This window comes from Tribolium castaneum, chromosome 4 (assembly GCF_031307605.1).
Source record: "Tribolium castaneum strain GA2 chromosome 4, icTriCast1.1, whole genome shotgun sequence".
NCBI lineage: Eukaryota > Metazoa > Arthropoda > Insecta > Coleoptera > Tenebrionidae > Tribolium > Tribolium castaneum.
The window spans coordinates 8,414,956-8,427,327 of NC_087397.1; the positions used below are offsets into that span (position 1 = coordinate 8,414,956).

The window sequence follows — 12,372 nt, forward strand, 5'->3', positions numbered from 1 at the left end:
TTATCATAACTTTCAATACTTTTAATTTGCGGTTTAGACAGAACAGCCTGTATAGTAATGTCAAATGAGTCTTTAAATCTAAATGTTAGGGATAAGCTTGCATTTTTGATATAAGTAAATTACTGTGAAGTAGTATATAGGTACAAACGTTTAGTTAAAGAATTTTTTGTTCTATCCCCCGAGAAAGGGTTGAAAAAACATAAATTAAGGGTTTTTTAAAGATTATTTAATATCTGTAAGGTATTTTTTGACGTGGTCTTAATTTATTTTTTGATTGTTTATCACTTTTAGCCATCGAAATGTTTGCAAAAGCGCTTCAGAAAGAAATACGTTGTGATTTCATCTCGAGTTCGCAATAACTTGGTGAGTGTTACAGATATCGAAATGATTTTTGCACGCAGTAAAAATCTATTTGAAGTATTAGCATCATTCCATCTTGATTATGCAGAGGTTGGGGTCGATCTTATAAATAAAAAAAAATCTCGCATCTCAACAACTTCACACAAATTTGCAATGTTATAAGAAAATGTCATTTTTTTGATTCCCTTTTATTCTAATTCAGTCTTGTACAGCTATGTAAAAATCAGTATTCATTGACGAAGCTTTTGCAAAAAAAATCAAGCTCTATCGAAAGAAAAAAAAAGAAAAATTTGTCTAATTTTAAGTTTTTGTAAATTTTTCATAATGAAGGAAATTTCAGATCCAAAAACGATTCGGATTTGAATATTTAAAAAACACTTTTTTGGCTTTTTCAACCTCTTCTCAGAGATTCAAACAAAACGTTCTTCGTCTAAACGTTTTTAAATATTTTACAGTAAGCTATATCAAAAATGCAAGCTTATCCCCAACATTTTGATTTAAAGGCTTATTTGACTGTAGTCTTAAAACAAGCGAGTGGGATACGTCGGCGGAATTCATCCAAGTTTCGATGAAAAAACACGCGTTAATTTTGCTAAGGAGATTAGTGAAAACGCCCCGTTCAAAAGCAAACTTCAAACATTTTATTATTTAAGTTCCGCACAGTTCTTATTTTTCAAGAAAATAAAGGGATTATTCAGCAAGGGAGAAAGAAAATCACCTAACTGGGAGGGTTCTCAATTCTAGAAATATTCGTATTTCGTAAAAAATTAACGCGATTTGTTTTCAACAGATTCATTATTTACCTTATAGCAGGCGATGAATCTTCGCCAACAAAAAGGATGATGATATTTGGAGCAAACAACGCCTTAAGCCCTCTCATCCCTTCGAAAAAAATGTCAATATTTGATTTCTCTTTAAAGTTCCTCCAAAACTTTATGAAACGGAACTAATGAGAATGATAAATTGACTTAATACAGTATCTATTATTTACAACCGAAAAGCAACAAGTTCTCTAATTCAAGGACTGTAAAATTCTTATTAGCAGAGATAGGACACGAGTTATTATTTAAATTGGCACCACTTGCATGAAAGCCTCTACAATCCTACCGTTCATAAACACTTGTAAGTTAACGTTGTTTAAGGCATTTAATTAATTAATTACCGGCTTATTTAATTTGGAGCTTCCGATTAGAAGCATTTTAATTAATTCATAAATTATGTGCCTGTCTGAATGGTAACATTTCACAAAGTTGCTCACACGTAAAGCATTTACCGCATATTATATTCCATATAATATGCTACAAGAGCCCCTGAATTATGCAACTGCCCTCAAGATAACGACGTGGAGATAGCGCTAATGTTTCAGAAGTTACTTTAAAGGGTCATTCCTAAAACTTGCCGGTATTACCTATTAAAACTACATAGAGAAAGCACGTTGCGACAATGATGATCAATAAACGAACGCTAAATTAATACAAGTTCAGTGAAACTTTACGGCAAACTAATGAACTAATTAATTAACAAATGCTAGTTGGGAGCGAACTAAAAATGACTCTCCGCATGAGCAAGCTGGTTTTATTGTCAACATGTTTTGGCAATTATTAAAAACTTCACTTTAGAACAAGGGATGCACTTAGTTTTTGTCAAGGGTAATGTGGATGGATATTAGCTATCTGGAAACTGATCGCTCGCCTGTGTAACCCGAGTTTTTATTGGAACAACTTTAAACTAAATCGTTGCTTTGGACTTCATAATAGTTTGCGAAGTGGATACCAACTTTCACGAAGAATCAAGTTTAGATACAATCAATAACTAATAAAACTTACGCACTTTTCGCCATTTCTCACCACGTCACAGAAACATAACTATAAATATTTCCCCCCTGTTATTGATTGATTCGAAAGTGTCATATTTTGCATCAAGTGCTTATGCCTATGCAAATTCGACTCGTGTAACCCGAACCTTTTCCATTTTCTCCCTATTTCCTATTGAAAACATCACACACACTGAATTCTAAACGCCAGCATTGTTATCTTTAATTAATTATTTGTGTTCACCTTTTTTCGGTCGACTCTTCACCCAAGCTCTTCCCCTCAGCTTATCACGGAATCGAAGACGTTCTTTCTCTTTAGCGACTCTTTCAGGCGATCCTTTAGTATTGAGACAATTGATGGTAATGGCTTTTGTACAGTTTCTGAAATTTTATGCTTCCATGACTTGGACTATTTTAACGACTTGAATTTTTTACGCCAATTTCGTTAGGTCGTACCAACCACGAATAGACAATAAAATAGGGTCACGGAAGACACGACACATAAATAATTTCACCCCAATATCAATAACGAGTTGAGTTCGTACAAATGGAATTACCGGGAAATTGAAAAGGGAAAGGTTGGTTTTGTGTGAGACGTTATTATCGTCATTAGAAGCATTTGGATGTTATCTTGCAAATGAAACGCTGTGTAAAGTGTTTTGATGATGTAATTAGTTTCATGGAGCTAAAAGGTGGCCAGCTTTCTATCAAGATATGTTACATTAAGATTGGGATCAATTTTACGCCCATGTAAATATGGCGAACTGACTTCTGCATTTTATCGCTGGGGCGTTATTAAGAGATTATTTCTCGCACCGAATGCCTTCAGAACCCTAGATAAAAGGAGTCCACAAAGTCACAAAAACCGTTCCATTTAAATAGGCGATCACGGATCTCGTTTAGTGGCTTCTTTATCAGTTTTCTTCTGACGGAATGTAAACGAGTGGTTATTGAATGAAAATCTTAACAAAGCAATTTAGCATTTTGTGCGCCTTGTCGGCAACATGTCTGCGGTGATGGAGCTTCAGCACATGGTTTCACCCATTTACAGGAATTTTAAATAAGTGAAATAAGTAAATCAGAAAAACAGTCAGTATATTGTTAAAATATAAAGAATGTTTTTTCAATTCAAATTCAATTCAAAAGTATAAGTATTAAGTATAAGTATAAGTATAAGTATAAGTATAAGTATAAGTATAAGTATAAGTATAAATATAGGTATAAGTATAAGTATAAGTATAAGTATAAGTATAAGTATAAGTATAAGTATAAGTATAAGTATAAGTATAAGTATAAGTATAAGTGTAAGTATAAGTAACCTTACAATTAAATATATATTTAAAATTAAAAAGTTGGATTTAGCAGCCTACGGATATCGAAAAGTTAGGATGTGAAACGACGTACAAATAAAATGTTCCCGTTCTCGATAGTTCCGTTAATGTCGCCAGAGAACGCAGTTGTTCCATTACCTTCTGAGTTTTCAGAGCAATGAATTTGAAGCCAGATGATTTGCTAGCTATTTTTTAGGCCATATGTAAATATGTTAGTATGTCACTGATGAGCGTTCTACTATTGATTGTGCCGTTTTTGCTAAGTAATAGAGCGGCAATTTCTTGCGGCTGGAGGCTAGACGTAATATGTCAGCAGAAGTAGTTTATTTACCATTTAAGTTTAGGGTTTGTTAGCTAGATCCCGAGTCTGGTGGCCGGCCTAGATTTTGGTTTGTTGCGGAATTAATGGAGATTAGGGCCAAGAGTCGGGTCTTGATTGAAGACGGCACACTAATGCCCGGAACGTCCAATTAAAATAAAAATTCCGTTGTAGTAAGTTGGACATTTCTGGAAATTTATGTCACGTATCTCGACAAATTGGGTTAGAGTTTAGGACATTTGTCGACATCCTTGGCGCGTGTTGGCCGCAACTTGGTAATTTTTTAATATCTTGGAGTTTTGCTCGGTTCGGGCAATCAATCCTCGATTTATGATGGACGTCAAGATAGTCACATTATCGCGCATAATAAGGCTTCCTGAAAGTCGTCTGGAATATCAAATAGGAGCGCCGCACGGACGTGACTTTCATAGAAGATTGCCATTATTATTCATAAAGTCAGATAGCGCACTTGAATTTAATTACGACCAGGCCCCTAAACACCACAATACACAAGTTACGGAAATAGCTCAGACGACGTCAGGAAGGAGGTAGATAATACGAAATTGTAATGCTTCAGATTAGTTGTGTTCCAGCATGTTTCTATTTATCGCCCCGTTATCAAGGACGCATCATGTGAGGAGTAATTCTCAAGACAACCATCCAGCGATTAGCACAGTCTTGTAATTCCAAAACACCCCCGGGAACGGCACTAATTGCACCATTAAAAATATACAACACTGCGTTAAGACTGCTGAATTAGTAAACAAACACTAGTAGTGTTAGCTGTCTCTATTCCAAATTAAACAGCAATTTTCCTCACGCTACCATTGCACAGAAATTTCTCAAAGGAAATAATATGCCAATATTCCACCCTACTTCAGTGAAATTTTAAATTTCCACAAAAATGTCTGGCATTTAACTAGTATAACAAAATTCGAAAAAAAACAAACTCAATAAATTAGGTAAGACAAGATTTCTTATTTGTGCACATTTTTTTTTATTAAGAGTAACAGTCCTTGGTAAAAAAAAATGATAAGTCAAAGAAATAAATATAATTAGTACAATTAGTAAAATTAGCATTGTTGCTAACATTCCACAAGCGTAGCAGAACAACAGATACCTACTTAAAAAATACCACAATACCATGATTTTATTAAAAAATCTGCAATTTTGTACACAAATTAACGTTTTTTTCTAAAAGTTAAATAGTAAGCCAAAAATCGATCAAAATCAGCCAAAAATTACAACCTACTTTTACAAAGTTCTTCACTAATTTAATAAATTTCTCTTACTTACAGTAAGCGAATTTTCTTTACAAAGCCTTGTGTGTGCGATTTCTGAGTTTATCTAAATTATATTCCATAAAATTCTCAAAAATAATTAAATTTGCAAGATCAATAAAAAGAAATTGTTTTTTGACTTCATATTGTTTGATTATAGTACCAGTGATTAAAAAAGTGGTTTACTAACACCTTGTTTGACTTTCTAAATTGGTAGGTTAAAAAGCTCGGCGCCCAAGCATCCAACCCCATCAAAATTTCAGCACAACAAATAAAATCAAAAGAGCTGAAATCGCTGGCATTACAACTATAAAGACTTCCAAGTCCTGGCTTGAGACTTTTTCCTTCAAAGCTCTGAAATATTTATTGTATCCCTGACGGTGCAATATTTTACGATGCAGCCTCGAAACAACGTTATTTCGTATAATTGAAACGTATTCAGATTTTGTGTGCGCACCTATCGGTCGATGCACACGACCCACTTGTCTCTGGGAATTACGGTACCAAATGTAAATGTGTATTTGCACATTTCGAGCTGGTCTGGTGAAAGTGGTGACACCCAAATCTCCAAATCCAGGCCTGGCATAACACGTATTAAGCCGATTTCGTGATGCAATCTGATTGTTACATGACCGGTTATTACACAATCTCAATTCTGACATTGAAAAGTGGACGCTAAATGTGATCCAATACGGGTCAATGTTATTTTCCAACTCTTGTAATCGAAGGATTGATGGGGATCGGGGTCGACAGGTTCCGTACGAACGCGGTCAACTATTGTATAAAGGAATTTCACCGATATAGTATTAATTTGCAATTTTATTGAGCGGGCATAAATCATTCTGCATAATTAGATTCTTGCTGGAACACGAACTTTATTACAAAATTCTATCCAAATGTTGTTAAACTAATAATTCGTATCGAGGATTAATTTCAATAAAACGGATTAAACTCATGCAGTGGAAAACTTATTTCGTCCGTTTACAATGTTTTGAATATTATCTAGAATCTGGTATCCACAGTTGATACAATGCTTTCAAAAGGTATTCAGTTTCAATAGTTCTCGTTCAATCAGATCGAAGACAAAAAAGGATTCTGCAAAATATGGGTTTTGCTAAAAATTGCTAGATACTAATGAACTGCTCGATAATTTATCTGAAAACCTCTGAAACAAAGCTGTTCCAACAAACGCGTGAACGCAAAATTTGAAAATTTATTTTTATAAAGAGTAATAAAATAGTTTCTTTACCTACAGGTTAGTTAGTACTTCATTTTAAATATTTGTAACCGCGTTTAAACGGGTTACATACTCGATTGACTTATTTTCATATAAAAAAATGAAAATTCAAATCGCATGAAAACAATATCGTAACATTTTGAGAGCCTTAGTAACAATACAGGATGATCCTTTAATCCTTTTAGGGCCACATAGCCCTCTTTTACAAAGTTCCCCACCCTTAGAATTTGCGCTATTAAATGATTATCTATGACAACGTCTGTACAGAAAATTGTATAAAAATCTTTGATAAGCAGTTTTAAAAATAAAAAAATATAATCAATATTTTTTGGAGTAACTTTTGAACGTCAATAATTCCATAATAAGTAAATAAAAATATTGGTCAATTTATTTTTACTGCAATCCATTGTTAAAATATGTGCATTACCTCGCAAAACAGCCTGTCTAATACAGTATTTACAAATCAATCATTCAGAACAAAGAAAAAACGATCTTAAAAATTTCGGTATCAAGTGATGGGTTGGTAAATATTACTTGCCCCGCAATCAATAACTTAGCTTAAATAAGACCCTCTCGACCACTTAGATTCATCTTACAAGTGTGGCCCATGTTTTGGGTCCTCATGAATATAGATTAAAAACGCGAGCCCAATAAACGGTGGAAAACACAAAATCCACCATTCTCAACATCAAACGTCTTTGATCGTAATGAAATCTAAATCAGGCGGTGATATTCCGTCGTAAAATCTAAAATCTTTGTCTCGTTTAATTGTCATTAAATTTGTCCCCGGAGCTTGACGGAAACGAACAAAGCGAATAAAATCCAGATATAACGTCGTCAATCAAAAACTGACGTTGTAAAAAACACTACCCCGATCGAATTCATCTGTGTCTCTATGATATGAATGATTTATCGACAGTTAAATCGTGAAAAACGCAGGGATAAAGGACTAGGATTTAATTGCGTCTGAAAATTAATTTGTTAAAACGCCGACGCTGTAATAATTTGGGATGGTTATTGAGTTGGCAGGTGTTTGTTACAGTCTCGTCGTATTTTACTTCCCCACAAGATTCTTTTTACGTCCACTGGAAAAATGGAAAGGAAATGCGCGCTTAAGGAGCTACATTGATTTGCTGAAACAAATTGGAACCTCTTAGGCATAAATAATTGGCGAGAGATTTTCCAATGTAATAGTCCGAATAGGGCAAAAAGTCTACTTAAGACGTTGTTATTGCAACTAATTTCTTCTTTTTGGAAGTTAATTTAGTTAAATATTCACTGACACAACGGTCGTAGCATTTTAGAGAGCGGTTCAGTTCAATTTTAATACGAGCTGAAACACAGAACTTCATCCAACTGCATTCCAATATTTTGTTTTTGTGCACTGGCAGAGAAACTCAAATGGTCCCATTATTGCATTCTCATTTTGCTCCTCCATGCTGCCAACTTATTTAAAGCATACCTCGGTGTTAGTAAACAAAATTCGGATAAATTAAATTCCAATTTTTGAATCTCCTCGGAGTGCATTTTAAGCTTCGTTTCACTTAAACTATTTGTACGAAAGCTCACATTATAGGATGTGGTTGAGTTCTTGTAAAATTCAAACTTTCATTTTTTCTCAGTGTTATACGTCTAAAGGCCACAAACATAAGATAAAATTCGTGGTATGTATTTTAATGGCCTTGTTCATTTTTGTTCAAAATTCCCTAAAAAGTAAACCAAAAAACATAAAACTTTGTAATTGCCGTCCAAAACAGTGTTACATTTCCCTGAAAAATTACGACATTAGATCAAAATTTATGTAATTTAGCTTATTTTGCTAAATTTAGTTCGTTTCTGAACAAGTACCTTAGTCAAAAGTTTTTCCACTCATGATTTCGATAAAACAAACTGAAAAAGTACGACTACACCCCGTAACTCTTATTTTTTTGTTTTATAGCACATTTTTCTAGTCAGAAACGTAGGTAATCCTCATTTTTTTAAGCGAAACAGACTGAAAAATCACTAAATTTATTAATATAAAAAATTCTTTTTTCTTTTCCGAGTGTTTTTGATAGGGTTTAAAGCCAGTAAAGGAATTATTAAGGACATGGTTGAGTTAATTTTATCTTGGATCATTAAAGTTACAAAAGTAATCTTTACGATTCAATTGCCGAGCAAGAACAGTTCCATTAATTTTTCACTCTAAAATACTGGCCATAAAAATAAAAAATAAAGTAGTGAAATGTGAAAACGGAGGCGCAGTTTTTTCTTGTGAATAATAAATGTCGAGAACAAATACGGTCGAATATTAGCATAAACCCAAAGTTGAAAAAGAGACGTCAAAATGTAAGAAACATTGCGTGATGTGAAACATCCTCATTTTAGCTAAGTTTATGAGGAAACTTGCGCCGACCACAAAATAACTGTGCTTACCTACCGCTTAGGGAGAGATTTAAAAATTGGTTTCAGTTCTAAATTGCTTCCCAGCTCTGAAACTTCATTAAGCGTCTTGAAAATTATTCAGCAAGTTGATGAATAAACTAACAGCCCTTATCTAGATCATGATAATTTACTTAGCCAGCAGGATTTCAAAAACTCAACTTTCTAACTGGGGAAAAGTAAACAGAATCTAATACGTTTTCATTAAAGCTTTAAAATTAAATATAATACCTATAAAGCAACATACTTCAAAGTTTAAGGGTCACTACCGTAAAGAGTTGAGCTTGTGTTAGCAATTTCGCCAACTTTGAGGTATCTTTGTCCAAAGTAAACTTTATGGTAGATGGGACTTTAAGTTAAAGTTGCCGCGAAATTGTTTGGTAAATGAAAATTTTATCATCGCACTTAAATTTTATCTTCATTGTATGCTGATGCAGTAGTGAAAAACAACCAAGTCTGGTTGTTTGTTCTCGATGAAAATTTGATTTCGAACTCGCTTTAATTAATTCAGAAACAATAAGTGTATTGTTTATCCTAGCTGCTGTTCAATTAATTGGTAAACTGACCCTTGGCTGCACAAATCCTGAGTATGCATTAGGCTTGGTAAACCCACCAAACTCAATTTGCTGCAGGTGTCCTTTAGTCCGTATTGTGGCACTGAGAGATGGCCACAACTGCCCCTCTTCCATCATTGCCAAAAGATAATCCAACAAACAAGATAAATCATTATTGCGTTTGCCAATTAGTTTCTTTTTACACCAGCCTATAGGAAATTTCCAACTGACGCCGATGATTGATTCAATTTCTTAAAGAACTGAACACCTACAAAAACTTGCCTTTGGCAAGTTTGTAATCAGTCTATCCATCACAATAAAAATGAAATTGAGATACTCCTCGCGAGGATCATAATCCGTTTCTCTTGATGATTTTTTTGTTGTGTGAGCGAAAACTTGACTCCCTTTTTGGGGTTAATTAATACAGCTTCAACATTTACGAAATACTTGAAGAATGAACGCACCCTAAAAACTAAACTTTGTGGAGAATGGCTCCCTGAAGTGCTTTCAAATGTGTAAAATGCGTTTATTTTCGAGCCGCTTCTTCCCTTACTACCAAGCAGGTGGAAAATCTGCTATTGGCCCCAAACTATTAACTTAAAATCATAATTTCAGATTTTATCAGCTGCAGCTACTTCAACACGTACTAGAATAAATTGCTCAAACATATTAAGGATTCTAATCTAGGCAAAACATATTTTATGAATACTATTACCGAACTTAAATCTAAGTGGAGCAAGAGATAAGCCTCAGGTAAGTTAAGTTTACAACGGCTAGACGTAAATCTTTTAATATGAAATAAACTCCGAGAAAAATTAATGTAATCCGATTTGAACATTCCACAAAAGCTTGAACTACGGAGAACTATAACTTAGGAGGTGAAACGTGAAAAATACGTTTGAAAGTACAAAAAAGTGTAAGAAATAAATTTTCTATAAAAAAAGTCCGCGACACCATATTTCTATCTTCAACGGTTTAGGGATAAATTAACTTTAGAATACTTGACCACCGGCAAAATGAGCGTCTTTGAACGACTTTGGGGGCTAAACGATTGGAGTTAAAGATATGGTCTTGCGGAGTTTTTTGTAGAAAATTTAATTCTTTACAACTTTCCTCCTAAAATTTTTCTTGTATCTGTAACTGTACTCGCAGCGTTTTAAAAAATATGGAGCAGAGAGCAAATTGGTAAAAGTTTACAAAAAATTTAGTATAGTTTGCGATAAAAATTTTACATTAAATTTGTGTTACTATTGAGAATTTAATTCTCTATTTGCCTGTATTTTTTTGTTTGCCTTGTGTTAACCGTTATATAAATACAACCATTTTTTCAAATTCATTGCTCTGAAAATTTAGACGCTTTCTGGCGACATTAACGGAACTATCGAAGACGGGAACGTTTAATTTGTACGTCGTTTCATATCCTAACCTTTAGATATCCGTAGCTTAAACGTTCCTAAAGTGTTAAATAGGCAATTTTGCGGGTGTTCTGATGGGTTTCAAATACAATAATTCAAACGCCATGGCAAGGGCTGAAAATATGGTGACACATTTCGCCGTAAAACCTCTAAATATTAACTGACCGACAATTCGTTGTGGTAATTCTATTAACTGTGGCAGACAGGTGTCAGCGAATTAAACAAAATTTTATTAAGAGTCGTGACACACAAATAAAATTTGAATGGACAAAGTTGTGCAAAAATCCGTGTTTTATGATTTTTTCTATTCTTTGCACGCACAAGCTCGATCAGTCTTTCGAGACGAAAAAGGGTCGATGGCTACATTACGTATGCATTCCGGAAAAACTCACAGCACCTTTACTTTTGATAGCGTTAAATTGACTATTAATTGTTTGTATTGATTTTTCCGCCTGTTCTGGGAACAAGTCCTGTAACAAAATTATTTTTTGCACGAAACGACCTCGTTTCCGGCGTTGTATCCTGTGAAATTAACTCGTGGTGAAAACTTCGCTCGCTTATATGAAATACTTCCACTTTCTTTTCGGCTGTCTGGCTACGCATTCTTTATCTGTGTACAGACTGGTGATTTCCAGAAGGCGATTTTCGGTTCGTTTAAAGCAATGTCACTGAAAAGAGCACATATCAGATTTTTGGATGGGTTCGTAAGACGACGTGAAGGTCTCCTGATATAAAAAATCCCTGAAATCCTGAAAAGCTCTTGAGAAAAGCCGGCCAAGACCAATTATAGGCGAAGCACGGTTCTAATGCTATAATTATCTTTCTTCGGAGATGAATGAAAAATGTTTGGAGTTGCTTTGAAAAATGGAGATATTTTTTACGGCGTCTAAAAAATGTTGGGACACAATGCTGTTCTTCACTGATGACATCTAATCCATATTCGGCCTTAAACAAGCGACAAAAAGAGGTCGAATGGCCGGAGATTTGTACATAAAATAGGGAAGGATTATGTAAAACTACATTTCACAGTTCTTGCCCGAACCAACGGTCCGTTTCCTATATAAGGAGCGAAAAAACAAACGGGGAATTTTATGTCAAGGGTATTGTTGAGCTGCGGCTTCCCATCGTTAAAATATTTCGTGTAATTAAGTTCGCCAGTGAGGAAAAACCACGAAATGTATTTATCGATCAATAAATATTAAGGACTCGGATTTTCCTGGGAAATATCAGATAAAGCGAAAATAATGCAACCGGGAAATGGCAGCAGAGGCGACAGAGTTATGATAATTGAAAATTTCTGACACCATTAAAACCGAATTTAGCGGGCAATAAATATCGCGTCGTTGTCGATTTTTTCGCAAAGATAGGAAACTTTAAATTAACGCGCTTGATGAACCCGAGATTAGACGAGGAGTTACATTATGTTAATTCGGTCGATTTATCGCAAATGCAATGGTCTCCTGAAAGTTCTTTCCGATGAGCTGTAATGTGCACACCGTATTTATAAGGCTGGAACATAAATCTAACAGGCGCCTTATCGCCAGCCTGCACACAATCCTTTATTGTTCCTCTTTCTTAGTAAGTTGTTTGTCGCCATCTGTAGCCTTGCTCCATAGGAAATGTTCGACGATCTTCCCATGAA

At 34.6% G+C, this 12,372-nt stretch overlaps 1 protein-coding gene across 9 annotated transcripts in view; it reads right to left on the minus strand.

Annotated features, from left to right (window-relative positions):
• The window catches only part of dlg1 (discs large 1), a 214,229-nt gene that overhangs the window by 125,372 nt on the left and 76,485 nt on the right, over positions 1–12,372 (minus strand). The gene's annotated exons all lie outside the window — the stretch shown is intronic.